Here is a 17115-nt window from a genome sequence, read left to right as displayed (position 1 = left end):
ACATGTCCCCAAATTAATATAGTTGGTTCAGAGTTTGTTTTTGATATTTCAACCTGCGTGTTGTTATCGCTTTTGGTGTGGGGGCGCAAAATCTATTTGCGCACGATGGCGCACAATGGCGCATGATGGAGCACGCGCGTCTGGTTTGGGCATGGTGTTACACTGAAAACAGGTGGTCAAGTGAAATGGTCACCAGTGATGATGATAAAACTCACCGATAGCATGAGGGATTATCATACTTTTTTGAGAGAACAAACCTCTCAGATTTGGTTGATTCATTTCAGGACGTTCTGCCTTGAGACAATCAAGTCAGTGTGTGTGTGGCCCTGGATTGAGGAGTGAGGGGACAGTGGCAATAACACTGGTGTAAATCCTCTCCCTCCACATCTCTCCCTCCATCCCTCTGTCCAGTCCCTAACCTCCTGAGCCACCATTATATCTGTACACATGGACTGCTTCAGTCAGAAGGAAACACAAGAACACACAAAACAACCACTCTCTCCGCTCTCACACAAACCATGTCACTCCACACACTCTTTCCCAAAGACCTCTCCTTGAGGACGTTACACAGAGTCTTACTGACTAGATGTACGGTGCAGTGGGTACGATTTTCAGGGATGGAGGCTGCCCCTTGTTCCCCTTCCTCCTGCATCTTTCCCCCTGTTCCCCTCCACGTCTCCCCTCCCCTCTTCAACACCCCCAGAACCCCCAGTGCACACATTAATCTTGCACACCCGGGAGGGGGAAAGTCCAGCAGCTGCCAATGCTGTCCCACCCAGCAAGCCTCATCCCAGGAGCTCCACTAATACCAAGGTCATGTGGATGCCTCGGCCCCTCTCCCCTCTCACTCCATCTCCCTTTCTTGAGCAACAAAGGGAGGAGAGGAAGCCAGATAGAAAGAGAGCGAGAGTGAGAGAGAGAGAGAGAGAGAGAGAGAGAGAGAGAGAGAGAGAGAGAGAGAGAGAGAGAGAGAGAGAGAGAGAGAGCGAGCGGGGGGGAGAAAGAAAGAAAGGACAAAAGAGAATGTGAAACCTTCAAAAGCAGCTCCAGTTACACATACACAAGACACAGCAGAGCCAACTGAGATGCTACGTTAGCTGACGGATCTGAAAGTTCTCAAATCAATAATCGAATCAAAGTTTATTGGTCGCGGACAGAGTTTAGCAGATGTTATACTGTAGCTGGTTCAGTGAAACGCTTATGTTACTAGCTACTATCACTGCAGTAAATTGTCAAACAGGTACAGAAATAACTAATTTTAAAAACAATAAAAAACAGAAAAAACAGAAAGAATGATGTGTCAGAAGATTTAACAACCCAAAAAGCACTGTAACAGTAATCCAAATGCAATCTATACGTATATACAATGGATACATTTACACAAGATCTACTAGGGATGATATGTACAGCAGTAGATACAGTATATTAGGGTAAGCAATGTCAAGAATCCAGTATATAAATAAATATGTGGTGTGTATAAACAGTGTAACTAAAATGCAATGTACAGTAGTAGAAATATTAGAATGAGCTATGTTGAGAGTCCGGAATAAAAATAATATAATACAGTACATGGCCAAAAGTATGTGGAGGAGAACACCAGGAGAACGCTAACTGCCCAAATGCAGAGTGCCTACTATAAAGTTTGGTGGAGGAGGAAATATGGCTTGGGGCTGTTTCTCATGGTTCGGCTTAGGCCCCTTACTTACATTGTCGGGAAATCTTAACGTTACAGCATACGAATACGTTCTAGACAATTCTGTGCTTCCAACTTTGTGGCAACAGTTTGGGGAAGGCCTTTTCCTGTTTCAGCATGACAATGCCCCCCGTGCACAAAGCAAGGTCCATACAGAAATGGTTTGTTGAGATCGGTGTGGAAGCAGGGCCCTGACTGGCCTGCCCAGGGCCCTGACCTCAACCCCATCAAACACCTTTGGGATGAATTGGAACAATGACTGTGAGTCAGGCCTAATCGCTCAACATCAGCGCCCGACCTCACTAATGCTCCTGTGGCTGAATGGAAGCAAGTCCCCGCAGCAATGATCCAACATGTAAAGCCTTCCCTGTTATGGCCAAAGGGGGGGACCAACTCCATATTAATGTCCATGATTTTGGATGAGATGTTTGACGAGCAGGCGTCCACATACATGTAATGTAAATATAAGTATGTGAATGGTGTGCTTAGAGAGTATGGACAGTATGTGAATGGAAAATATGTGTATAGCAGTAGTTATATAGGACGAACCATGGCTAGAATACAGTATATACATATAAAGTAGTTAAAACAATGTTAAACATTAGTAAAGTGACCAAAGCTCAATGACTCTATGTACATAGGGCAGCAGTCTCTAAGGTGCAGGGTAGTGTACAGGGTGGTAGACGGCTAGTGACAGTGTTTGAGGTTCAGGGCAGGGTACTGGGCGGAGGCCAGCGAGTGGTGGCTGTTGAACAGTCTGATGGCCTGGAAACTGTTTATCAGTCTCTCGGTCCCAGCTTTGATGCACCTGTATTGTCTCCGCCTTCTGGGTGATAGCAGGATGAACAGGCCGTGGCTCAGGTGACTGGGGCCCTGATTATCTTCTTGGCCTTCCTGTGACATTGGGTGCTGTAGATGTCCTGGAGGGCAGGCAGTGTGCCCCCGATGATGCTTTGGGCTGACTGCACCACCCTCTGGAGTGCCCTGCAGTTGTGGACGGTGCAATTTTCGTACCAGGCTGTGATACAACTCGACAGGATGCCCTCAATGGTACATCTGTAGAAGATTGTGAGGGTTTTAGGTGCCAAGGCAAATTTCTTCAGCCTCCTGAGGTGGAAGAGGCACTTCTTCACCACAAGGTCTGTTTGAAAGGACCATTTCCGGATGTCGATGATATGCACGCCGAGGAGCTTGAAGCTTTTGACCTTCTCCACCAAGGCTCGCTGTCTCTGCTGTCTCCTGTAGTCCACGATCAGCTCCTTCGTGTTGTTGACGTTGACGGAGAGGTTATTTTCCTAGCACCACTCCTCCAAGGCACTCACCTCCTCCCTGTAAGCTGTCTCGTGGCTGCTGGTAATCAGGCCTACGACTATTATGTCAACAGCCGACAAGATGATTGCTTGGCCACGCAGTCATGGATGAACAGGAGGGGGCTGAACACGCACCCCTGTTGGGCTCCCATAAGTGTAGATCCTAAAGTTGTGATGGAACATGTATTTGAAATGGTGGGAGGCTATGTGCTGTCTTGTGTTCTCAAAACCTGTGGTGATTGTGTATGTATATTAGTGTGGCGCTCAGCAGCAGACATTCCTAAATCCATCACTCCCTCCCTCACGCCCTCCCTTCCTCATTTTCTCACTCTCTCCTATTCTCCCAGTGACCCCTCTCAGGTGGCAGATGCACACAGCCCGGTGAAGGAGGTCACATGACCTCTATTAACCTGGTTCCACAGAGAATCGACTGGCGACACAAAGGCTCTCACACAAAATGCATTTTCCTTCTAGGGTGTGAGAAAAGTCACAGGGATTATGCAACATATAGCCTTCTTAGAGTAAAGTTATCTTGTGTTTGAGTGTTCGAGCTTTTCTCACATGTAGAAAGACATGTATGTTATGGTAGCAATATGGTTAAAATGTCACAACTACATATGCATTACTATGTACTACCGTTCAAAAGTTTGTGGTCACTTAGAAATGTCCTTGTAATTGAAAGAAAAGCATGTTTTTTGTCTATTAAAATAGCATCAAATTGATCAGAAATGCAGTGTAGACATTGTCAATGTTGTAAATGACTATTGAAGCTGGAAATGTCTGATTTGTTTATGAAATATCTACATAGGCATATAGAGGCCCATTATCAGCAACCATCACTCTTGTCTTCCAATGGGACGTTGTGTTAACTAATCCAAGTTTATCATTTTAAAAGGCTAATTGAGCAGCATTCCACCCTGCATACCACTGCTGGCTTGCTTCTGAAACTAAGCAGGGTTGGTCCTGGTCAGTCCCTGGATGGGAGACCAGATGCTGCTGGAAGTGGTGTTGGAGGGCCAGTAGGAGGCACTCTTTCCTCTGGTCCCAAAAAATATAACCAATACCCCAGGGCAGTGATTGGGGACATTGCCCTGTGTAGGGTGCCGTCTTTTGGATGGGACGTTAAATGAGTGTCTTGACTCTCTGAGGTCATTAAAGATCCCATGGCACTTATCGTAAGAGTAAGGGTGTTAACCTCGGTGTCTTGGCTAAATTCCCAATCTGACCCTCAAACCATCACGGTCACCTAATAATCCCCAGTTTACAGTTAGCTCATTCATCCCCCTTCTCTCTCCTGTAACTATTCCCCAGGTCGTTGCTGCAAATGAGAACGTGTTCTCAGTCAACTTACCTGGTAAAATAACGGATAAAAAAACTTTTGCAATTATGTTAGCACAGCTGAAAATTGTTGTTCTGATTAAAGAAGCAATAAAACTGGCCTTCTTTAGACTAATTGAGTATCTGGAGCATCAGCATTTGTGGGTTTGATTACAGGCTCAAAATGGCCAGAAACAAAGAACTTTCATCTGAAACTCGTCAGTCTGTTCTTGTTCTGAGAAATTAAAACCTGTTTGGGATAGGGGGCAGCATTTTCACGTTTGGATGAAAAGCATTATTGAAGATTTATGTTTAAAACATCCTAAAGATTGTTTCTATACTTCGTTTGACATGTTTCTATGGACTGTAATGGAAATTTTTGACTTTTCGTCTGCTCCTAGTGATCGTGCGTCATGAATTTGGATTACTGGGCTGAACGCACTAACAAAAAGGAGGTATTTGGACATAAAGATGAACTTTATCGAACAAATCAAACATTTATTGTGGAACTGGGATTCCTGGGAGTGCATCCTGATGAAGATCATCCAAGGTAAGTGAATATTTGTAATTTCTATTTCTAATTTTCTATTTCTGACTTCTGTTGACTCCAAAATGGCGGATATCTGTTTGGCTTGATTTATGGTCTGTGCGCCGTACTCAGATTACATGGTTTGCTTTTTCCGTAAAGTTTTTTTTAAAATCTGACACAGCGGTTGCATTAAGGAGAAGTATATCTTTATCTTTAATATAGATCAAATTAATCATACATGTATTGCGTAACATGATGTCCTATGAGTGTCATCTGATGAAGATTATCAAAGGTTAGTGATTCATTTTATCTATATTTCTGCTTTTTGTGACTCCTCTCTTTGGCGGGAAAAATGGCTGAGTGTGTTTTTGTGACTTGGCTCTGACCTAACATAATCATATGTTCTGCTTTCGCTGTAAAGCCTTTTTGAAATCGGACATGATGGGTAGATTAATAAGAGGTTTATCTTTCATTTGGTGTATTGCACTTGTTAATGTATGAAAGTTAAATGTTTCAAAAAAATATTTTTTAATTTCACGCGCTGCCTTTACAGCGGAATGTTGTTGAGGGGTGCCGCTAGCAGAACCCCTAGCCGTAAGAAGTTTTAAGGCTATTCCATGCGAAAAATTGACAAGATACTGAAGCTCTGGTATAACACTGTGTACTACTCCCTTCACAGAACAGTGCAAACTGGCTCTAACCAGAATAGAAAGAGGAGTGGGAGGCCCCGGTCCACAACTGAGCAAGAGGACAAGTACATTGGAGTGTCTAGTTTGAGAAACAGATGCCTCACAAGTCCTCAACTGGCAGCTTAATTAAATATTAAATAGTACCCGTCTCAATGCCACCAGTCTCAACGTCAACAGTGAAGAAACGACTCCAGGTTGCAAAGAAAAAGCCATATCTCAGACTGGCCATAAAAAGAAAAGATTAAGACTGGCACTGGACAGAGGGACTCTGCCTAGAAGTTTTCTAATGATCAATTAGCCTTTTAAAATTATTAACTTGGATTAGCTAACATAACGTGCCATTGGAACACAGGAGTGATGGTTGCTGATAATGGTCCTCTGTACACCTATCTAGATATTCCATTAAAAAATCTGCCATTTTCATCTACAATAATCATTTCCAATATTAACAATGTCTACACTGTATTTCTGATCAAGTTGATGTTATTTTAATGGACAAAAAAAATGTGCTTTTCTTTCAAAAACAAGGTAATGTTTAAGTGACCCCAAACTTTTGAACGGTAGTGAACATTGCAGATTTGCTCCACTTTACCAAGTTGTTTTGTAAAATAATGACTAAAAGCAGAGAGCTTACAGAAGTCCACTTGGACTGATAGTCCTTCCAAACAAACATAAGCAACATACAAATAAAGAGGATTATTTAAGGCTTCATTCCACTCCATGTAATCATTGTATCTATTTATTAGTGTCTGCTGGAGGCATTTCCGCTGTCTTTGTTTCAGGAAATCACAAAGGCTTCCTGCAGGCCTTACTGGCAGAGGACTGAGTGTAATCCTGCCTGTATTACAGTTACTGACAATAAATAACAACTCCTACTCAAATATGCTGGTGAGCACACACACACACACACACACACACACACATTGCGAATAGAATGCATCATCACCTTGTGAGGCCAGAGGAGGCCACAGTCATGTAACCGCTCTGTTGTGTTTTCAGCCAGGGGAGAACATTTTGTATTTGATTGTCACAGCATCATTTGTTGTCCTATGCTAATTTGATCTCCATGGCCAAATGGAATGTTCCTGCTTCATCCTTCCATAAACATGCTTCATTGGCCCCATACAGAAAAACAATGTGTTTAAAAATGGTTTATTGTGCATAATTGTAACATTTATGGAGTATGAAGTGATTTCAGAAAGTACATTGTACTCACACACTTGACTTTTTACACATTTTGTTGTGTTACAGATCTGAATTGAAAATTGAATGAATTGAGATTTTGTGTCTATGATCTACACACAATATCCCATAATGTGTAATTTTGTGTAATTTTGCTCGTAAAATATTTTGAAATGAATAAAACATGGAATGTCTTGAGTCCATAAGTATCCAACACCTTTATTATGGCAAGACTAAATAAGTTCAGGAGAAAAAATATGCTAAACAGATCACATAGTGACTTGCATGGACTCATTCTGTGTTTAATAATAGTGATTAACATGATTGTTTTATGACTACCTCATCTCTGTACCCCACACATACAATTATCTGTAAGGTCCCTCAATCGAGTAGTGAATTTCAAGCACAGATTCAACCTCAAAAACCAAGGAGGTGTTTCAATGCCTCGCAAAGAAGTGCACCTATTGGTAGATGTGTAAATAAAAAATAAAAAAAGCAGACACTAAATATCCCTTTGAGCATGGCAAAGTTATTAATTAGGCATGGGATTGTGTATCAATACACTGTGTCACTACAAAGATACAGGCGTCCTTCCTAACTTAGTTGCCTGAGAGGAAGGAAACTGCTAAGGGATTTTACCATGAGGCTAATGGTGATATGAAAACAATTACAGAGTTTAATGGTTGTCATATGAGGAAACTAAGGATGGTCAACAACATTGTAGAGTTACTCCACAGTACTAACCAAAATTACAGAGTGAAAATAAGTATGCTTGTACAGAATAAAATATTCCAAATCATGTTTCCTGTTTGCAACATTTCTCTTAAAGCGGCAATCAGCAGTTGAAACAATAACAAGCCCTCCCCATCTCTGTTTCAGTAAAATGCTGTGGGATGGGGCTGGAGAAATGTAACCATTCACAAATTCATACAAATACAGTAGCTATGAATGCAAGGACAATTATAGATTTAACCGTGTTTTGAATCTGTACAGTGTGTGTTTACATTAACTTTGTTTACAAACATTGGAGTAAAACAATTCATACCAAAGGTGTTCGATGGGGTTGATGTCAGGGCTCTGTGCAGGCCAGTCAAGTAACTCCACACCAACCTCGACAAACCATTTCTGTATGGACCTCATTTTGTGTACGGGGGCATTGTCATGCTGAAACAGGAAAGGGCCTTCCCAAACTGTTGCCACAAAGTTGGAAGCACAGAATCGTCTAGAATGTCATTGTATGCTGTAGCGTTAAGATTTCCATTCACTGGAACTAAGGGGCTTAGCACGAACCATGAAAAACAGCCCCAGACCATTATTCCTCCTCCACTAAACTTGAACCTCTCTGGGATCGTTCGGGACGCTAGCGTCCCACCTCACCAACAGCCAGTGAAATTGCAGGGCGCCAAATTCAAAACAACAGAAATCTCATAATTTTAAATTTTACACCATTTTAAAGATACACTTCTCATTAATCCAACCACCGTGTCCGATTTCAAAAAGGCCTTTCGGCGAAAGCAGAACATATCATTATGTTAGGTCAGCAACTAGTCACAGAAAGCATTCAGCCATTTCCCAACCAAAGGGAGGTGAAACAAAAAGCAGAAATATAGATAAAAATTAATCACTAACCTTTGACGATCTTCATCAGATGACACTCCCAGGACTCAATGTTACACAATACATATATGTTTTGTTCGATCAAGTTCATATTTGTATCCAAAAACCTCACTTTACATTGGCGCCATGTTCAGAAATGCCTCCAAAACATCCGGAGAAATTGCAGAGCCACTTCAAATAACATAAATACTTATCATAAACTTTGATGAAAGATACATGTTTTCCATAGAATTAAAGATAAACTTGTTCTTAATGCTGTGTCAGATTTTTTTTTAACTTTACGACAAAAGCACAATATTCAATAATCTGAGAACACAAAAGCAAGCCATGCAGTTACCCGCCAAATTGTGGAGTCAAAAAAAGTCATAAATAGCATTATAAATCTTCACTTACCTTTGCTTATCTTCGTCTGAATGCACTCCCATGACTCCCACTTCCACAAGAAATGTTAGTTTTGTTTGATTATGTCCATATGTATGTCCAAATACCTCCGTTTTGTTCGCGCATTTAGTTCCCTATTCCAAAAACACAATGCGCGAGCGCAAAATCCAAACGAAAAGTCAAAATAGTTCCATTACAGTTTGTGGAAACATATCAAACGATGTTTACAATCAACCCTTAGGGTCTTTTTATAATAAATCTTCAATAATATTCCAACCGGACAATAGCGTATTCATTACAGAGGAAAAAGAAGGAACGGCGCGACCATGTGACCGCGCAGTAAACAACTGATTGGCCTCAGCCTAGTCCATTTGTTGAAACAGCTCTTATTCGACCACCTTCCACAATAGAATCCTCAAACAACTTTGTAATGACTGTTGACATCTGCTGGAAGCCTTGGGAAGTGCAATCTGGCCCATAGACACAGCATTTTGGATAGGCAATCACTTAAATGAAACTACAAACCTCAGATTTCCCACTTCCTGGTTGGATTTGTCTCAGGTTGTTCGCTGCCATATGAGTTCTGTTATACTCACAGACCTCATTAAAACCGTTTTAGAAACTTCAGAGTGCTTTCTATCCAAATCTACTAATAATATGCATATATTAGCATCTGGGACAGAGTAGCAAGCAGTTTACTCTGGGCACATTATTCATCCAAGCTACTCAATACTGCCCCCCTGTCACCAAGAAGTTGGCACTACGCATTGGGGCAGTTAGCGTTCATCTGCCATCCCCTAAAACCAGATTCATCCATTGGACTGCCAGGTGGTGAAGAGTGATTCATCACTCCAGAGAACGCGTTTACACTGGTTCAGAGTCCAATGGAAAGAGTTCCACACCATTCCAGCCGATTATTGGCATTGGGCATGGTGATCTTAGGCTTGTGTGTGGCTGCTTGGCCATGGAAAACCATTTCATGAAGCTCCCGACAAACAGTTCTTGTACTGACGTTGCTTCCAGAAGCAGTTTGGAGTGTTGCAATCGAGGACAGACAATTTTTAGCTTCGCACTTCAGCACTCGGCGGTCCTGTTCTGTTAGCTTGTGTGGCCTACCACTCGCAGCTGAGTCGTTGTTGCTCCTAGATGTTTCCACTTCACAATAACAGCACTTATCGCTGACCGGGGCAGCTGTAGCAGGGCAGAAATTTGCCGAACTGACTTGCTGGAAAGTTGGCATCCTATGATGGTGCCACTTAGCTCTTCAGTAAGGCCATTCTACTGCCAATTTCTCTGGAGATTGCATGAATGTGTGCCCAGATTTTATACACCTGTCAGCAACAGGTGTGGCTGAAATAGCTGAATCCACTCATTTGAACGGGTGTTGCCCATTGTGAGGCCCATTTTTTTAAATCTTTGTGATCTAGTTAGAAACGCCATTGCTCTGCGCTCATATTTAGTCTCACAATGAAGTGTTTTACCATTTTCTTTTTCAGACAACCAGGACTACAATACAATGTGACATAAGCAGTTGCATTCATGAGTTTCATTGACAAATGTCAATGAACAAATAAGGTCAGCCAAGCAAAAACATTTTTTTTTTAAAGAATACTGTAAGTACAGAAATATTTTTCTCAGTGGGAAATGAATATCCAACTAGTCATTGACAATGTGTGGTGTTTTGCTGTTTGTGACAGCAACTATGTGAGCTTACTATGTCCTGGGATTGCCTGTAATCTTGTTTGTGAGAGTCTCATCTTTTCATAGATGGCTCAGTATAGTTTGTAGCTCTACGGACGTTTTTGTGAGAAGAACCTACTCCAGACCCCTTGGGGATCCGCCATTGTCTCACAAACACTACTTTCACTCAGCCCCTGTTATTAATCCCACAGACTAATGGTTGGTATCGGTGGATGTAAGCAGAAATAGACAAATCCAATGGTACAACAGAAGTCTGTAGCTCAAACACACAATGTCTAAAAGGGGTTAGAAGTCTAAAATATGCCGGTGTGACGATAGGACTCAAGAGACTTTAGTTCTCCCTATGCTGTATCTCGCTTCTTTTTTGGGTAAAAGTGCTGGGCAGGGCTCCTAAACAGTCAAGGCTATATCTAATCTATGTACAAGATGCATCAAGCTGTTATGTGACGATTTGGACTATAGCTTCAGAGAGGACTCCTCTCTGTGATGTCCCCACAGCTACCACAACGGACATCCTTTACTAGCCCTGGGCCTTTAGAGGGACAGCAGCAGTCACTGCTGGAGGACTCCGTGACCAGCTCAAAACTGATCTGAGGTCAGAGGAGAGGCTGTCGTGTGACCCTGTCAATTGTGGTAATACACAGTGTGGTTTTCATATCATAGTCAATATCCATCACAACCAGTTCGGTCTCTGTCTCTCTCTCTCGATCTCTCTTGGTTACACACACACCATCTCAGGTGTATAGTTGCGCAACAGCACGATACTCACAGTATCCTGTTGACTCATCATGTCTGCTCTGTTCAGTTAGCCTGACCAACAGGCTGATGTCTGGAAGACTGCATATGGCCTCCATCCACATTCCCTCTATCATGGGCATGGACAAATTTAGCCTCAGGTTAGCATGCTGTACCCCGGCCCACTCTGGCCCACTCCCAGTCCAGTCATCCTCCAAGTTTCCCTTCACCGGCTCTCTTGTGTAACAGACAGTGCCACCTCTGCCCATACAAAGACTACATCCTGCACCTCGGGCACCACGGTCACTATAGGGCCCCCGACCAAATTATTATTATCCTAAAAAAATAGGAACTCAGTTGGGGTCTCAACTTACTGTTGAGAGATAGACAAGTAGAATACACAAGGTGCAATTTCGAGATTTTGTAGTTCATCCGCAGTTTTCTACTTGTTGTCAATGACTGACAGTCACTCAATTAGCCCATGTCAGCTAAATGATGTTAGATGATGAGGTAAGGCAGTCTAGCCAGCTATCTGAACCTTGTAGTAATCATTACTGACTGGGCACGCAGGGCATGTGCCCAGGGGCCCTGAACTCCAGGGCTACTGATTTTGCCAGTCACTCACTCAAAAATCATATGAACATGGCATAAGATATGGGAAATTGTGTAGGATTGTAGGAAATGACCTTTAAAACAACAAATATTCCCTATCCACCTCATAACAAAATGTATATAATGGCAAGATGTTACCTTCGAAACTGCAACATTTTCTTTTCGACAAAATGAGTAGTGACATGAAATGAATTTGAAAACTGCATTTTCCCCACGCATTAGCAAAATGTGAAGAATTGCATAAAATGTGCTTTAAAACTGCAACATTTTCACTACTCCCCCATCGCAAAATGTGTAGAATTTCATGACATTTTAGGAGGGGGGCCAAGAGGGGGGCGCCAAAAGGCTAGCAACGGCCCTGGTAACAGACTATACTGTGCACAATATGGTAGCCTATATATTCAGGATATATTTGTAGAATAATGTGTGTGTTGACCTGGCTATTGACCTAGCTATGTAACTGTTGACATTGCATTTGTGGTTCCTCCTGAAGCTATTGTTATGGGCATATAGGACTAAGTCATGGGGAATCCCAAAGCTTTAGGTGAGGATAAAAGTCTATGTCAAAAGCACTGTTTCTGGCCCATCTACATTAAGCCATAACAAATACCGCAGAATGAGTTAATTCAACCTGGTCCCAGAGCGTTTCGTATTATGCTGTATGTAAATCCAAGACACTCCATTTAGTATGATAAGTTACATTTGGTATGGTTGCATATGACAGATGGTTACATAAGGCAAAAACTAAAGTAGGGTGGTTGGTCAGGGTGGATGGGTGGGTGTATAACGCAAACTTCTAGCAACCCAAACAAAGGTTGAGAATTAGAATCTCATTACGGATAACTTTAGCATTTTAGCTAATTGGCAACCCCTAACCCTAACCCTTTCAGCTTACCCTTCCATTAGCTCTAACCTTATCCCTTTTTGCTAACCCAGTAGCTTAGTGGATAGATTGTTGGGCCAGTACTGATTCAGAGGTGTTGGGTTAAATGCGGAAGACACATTTCAGTTGAATAGATTCAGTTGAACAACTGATTAGGTATCCCCTTTTCCCTTTCCCTAACCTTAACCTTTTAACCGAAATCCTAAACTTAACCTTAACCCCCTCGCCTAGCTAACATTAGCAAGCTAGTTAACGTTAGCTACCTAGCCACCTAGCTACAATTCATAACATATCATGCGTGTTCAAAATGTGTAACATGTTGTAGATTTTGCAAATTGTCAAATATTGCACGTTTTGCAAATTCTTAACATACTGTATAATAGGAATTGTAATTCATAACATATCATACAAAATTAGGGCTGGACATCCACAAATGAATACATACCATACAAAATGTAAAATATCACACTAAATTGAGTGTTTCGGATTTATATACAGAATAATACGAAATGCTCTGAGACCAGGTTGAATTGTCCTGTGTCTTGTACAGCACAGTAGGCTGGTTTGATTGGAGTATACAACTTATTCAGACAGGTTAAACCAGGATGCATCATAAGTAAGATATTTAAAATACAGATTATTTGAACTTTTATGTCAGTTGTTACACCCTGCCCCCACATTCCAGTAGTAAACAATTATAATTTTTTACATACAGAGCACATACATGCAGGCTTGCATGCACGGCACACACACATGTGCACACAAACACACATGTGCACACACACATAGACAAACACACTGTATTACAATAACGCAATTTCTTATTTTCTTTTTCATTCAGTCTTGTTTCATCTTCACTCCACACTTAGTTGTCGTGTTGAAAGGATGCCCTCTCTGTATTGGTACTTCCCTGAGAGGTCTATATGTAATGAATGGCCACTCCTGTCAGCGTTCTGAACTCTCTCTGGCCAACCGTGGATGTTGACTGAAATGTTATAATATTGGACACAGGTATGTCTTTCCAAAGGTGCAGAAAACATTAGTCCACCATTCTGTCACATTCCGTTCCAAAATATTAACTTCATGTGGTGTTTTTGCACTGATGCATGCTGGGAGAGTATACTCTTGGCTGGCAGACGCTGCGGGGTGCCTGCATATGCCTGTAGCCTCATATTAATTTATCTGTCTCCTTTACTTAGATCTATATTCAGGATACTCCAATTTTAGCTCATTCATTCAGCTTATCCCGTCCATATGCTGCAGCAAATGTTTTCTGGCTTAGGTATGGTGCACATTTATCTCGCCATGGCATTAATCATTCCAGAGCCATGTCTCCAACCACTACCGGTAGACAGTCTCATTAGCTGGAGCTGGGATTTGGTTCTCATAAATTCACGTCTGGGTGGGCATTGAGACATTGGTATGTGACAGTCAGTGGGCCATGGGAGAAGTTATCACCCCTCCGCTCCGGCCATCAGATCCACCACGTTGGTGGTTGCTAGGAGACCCTGGCGAAGGAGTAGCCCACAGGGAGAGTGGTGTGTGTGTGTGCGTGTGTGTGTGTGTGTGTGTGTGTGTGTGTGTGTGTGTGTGTGTGTGTGTGTGTGTGTGTGTGTGTGTGTGTGTGTGTGTGTGTGTGTGTGTGTGTGTGTGTGTGTGTGTGTGTGTGTGTGTGTGCGTGTGTGCGTGCGTGTGTACGTATGTATATACTTGAGGTCGGAAGTTTACATACACTTAGGTTGGAGTCAACCACTGCACAACTGTCTTGTTAACAAACTACAGTTTTGGCAAGTCGGTTAGGACATCTACTTTCTGCATGACCCAAGTAATTTTTCCAACAATTGTTTACAGACAGATTATTTCACTTATAATTCACTGTATCACAATTCCAGTGGGTCAGAAGTTTACGTACACTAAGTTGACTGTGCCTTTAAACAGCTTGGAAAACTCCAGAAAATTATGTCATGGCTTTAGATCCTTCTGATAGGCTTATTGACATAATTTGAGTCAATTGGAGGTGTACCTGTGGATGTCTTTCAAGGCCTACCTTCAAACTCAGTGCCTCTTTGCTTGACATCAAAAGAAATCAGCCAAGACCTCAGAAAATAAATTGTAGACCTCCACAAGTCTGGTTAATCCTTGGGAGCAATTTCCAAACGCCTGAAGATACCACGTTCATCTGTAAAAACAATAGAATGCAAGTATAAACACCATGGAACCACACAGCCGTCGTACCGCTCAAGAAGGAGACGTGTTCTTTCTCCAAGAGATGAACGCACTTTGTGTGCGAAAAGTGCAAATCAATCCCAGAACAACAGCAAAGGACCTTGTGAAGATGCTGGAGTAAACAGGTGTAAAAGTATCTATATCCACAGTAAAACTAGTCCTGTATCGACATAATCTGAAAGGCTGCGCAGCAAGGAAGAAGCCACTGCTCCAAAACCGCCATAAAAAAGCCAGACTACGGTTTGCAACTGCACAAGGGGACAAATATCGTACTTTTTGGAGAAATGTCCTCTGGTCTGATGAAACAAAATTTGACTGTTTGGCCATAATGACCATCAGTATGTTTGGAGGAAAAAGGTTGACTCTTGCAAGCCAAAGAACACCATCCTAACCATGAAACACGTGGGTGGTAGAATCATGTTTTGCAGGTGCTTTGCTGCAGGAGGGACTGGTCCACTTCACAAAATAGGTGGCATCATGAGGAAGGACTATTATGTGGATATATTATAGCAAAATTTCAAGACATCAGTCAGGAAGTTAAAGCTTGGTCGTAAATGAGTCTTCCAAACGGACAATGACCCCAAGCATACTTCCAAAGTTGTGGCAAAATGGCTTAAGGACAACGAAGTCAAGGTATTGGAGTGGCCATCACAAAAAAGCCTTGACCTCAAACATAGCGAAAATTTGTGGGCAGAACTGAAAAGCCTGAGAAAGCAATGAGGCCTAGAAACCTGACTCAGTTATACCAGCTCTGTCAGGAGGAATGGGCCAAATTTCACCCAACATATTGGAGGAAGCTTGTGGAAGGCTACCCAAAACGTTTGACCCAAGTCAAACAATTTAAAGGCAATGCTACCAAATACTAATTGAGTGTATGTAAACTTCTGACCCACTGGGAGTGTGATGAAAGAAATCAAATCTGAAATAATCATTCTTCTCAACTATTATTCTGACATTTCACATTCTTAAAATAAAGGGGTGATCCAAACTGACCTAAAACAGGGAATTTTTACTAGTGCTAAATGTTTTTGGTTTAAATGTATTTGGCTAAGGTGTATGTAAACTTCTGACTGCATTTACACTACTGGTCAAAAGTTTTAGAACACCTACTCATTCAAGAGTTTTTCTTTATTTTGACTACTTTCTATATTGTGGAATAATAGTGAAGACATCAAAACTATGAAATAACACATATGAAATCATGTAGAAACCAAAACAGTGTTAAACAAATCCAAATATGTTTTAGATTTGAGATTATTCAAAGCAGCCACCCTTTGCTTTGAAGACAGCTTTGCACACACTTGGCATTCTCTCAACCAGCTGGAATGTATTTCAATTAACAGGTGTGCATTGTTAAAAGTACATTTTTGTAATGTCTTTCCTTCGTAATGTGTTTGAGCCAATCAGTTGTGTTGTGACAAGGTAGGGTTGGTATACAGAAGATAGCCCTATTTGGTAAAAGTCCATATTATGGCAAGAACAGCTCAAATGAGCAAAGAGAAACGACAGCCCATCATTACTTGAATACATGAAGGTCAGTCATACCGGAAAATTTCAAGAACTTTAAAAGTTTCTTAATAAAGTGCAATCACAAAAAACATCAAGTGCTATGATGAAACTGGCTCTCATGAGGTCTGCCAAAGGAAAGGAAGACTCAGAGTTACCTCTGCTGCAGAGGATAAGTTCATTAGAGTTACCGGCCTCGGAAATTGCAGCCCAAATGAATGCATCACAGAGTTCAAGTAACAGACAGATCTCAACATCAACAGTTCAGAGGAGACTGCGTGAATCAGGTCTTCATGGTATAATTTCTACAAAGAAACCACTACTAAAGGACACCAATAATAAGAAGAGACTGGCTTGGGATAAGAAACATGAGCAATGGACATCAGACCAGTTGAAATTTGTCCAATGCTTGAGATTTTTGCTACAAACCGCCTTGTCTTTGAGAGAAGCAGATTAGGTGAACATATGATCTCTGCATGTGTGGTTTCCACCATAAAGCATGGAGGAGGAGGTGTGATTGTGTGGGGGTGCTTTGCTGATGATACTGTCTGTGATTTATTTAGAATTCATGGCACACTTAACCAGCATGGCTACCACAGCATTCTGCAGTGATACCGCATCCCATCTGGGTTGTGCTTAGTCGTATTATCATTGGTTTCCACAGGACCTCCAGGTTGTGTAAGAGAAATTTGACCAAAAAGGAAAGTAATGGAGTGCTGCATAAGATGACCTGG

Source organism: Oncorhynchus masou, chromosome 17, assembly GCF_036934945.1.
Source record: "Oncorhynchus masou masou isolate Uvic2021 chromosome 17, UVic_Omas_1.1, whole genome shotgun sequence".
Lineage (NCBI taxonomy): Eukaryota > Metazoa > Chordata > Actinopteri > Salmoniformes > Salmonidae > Oncorhynchus > Oncorhynchus masou.
Note: the sequence above shows the minus strand (reverse complement) of the source record.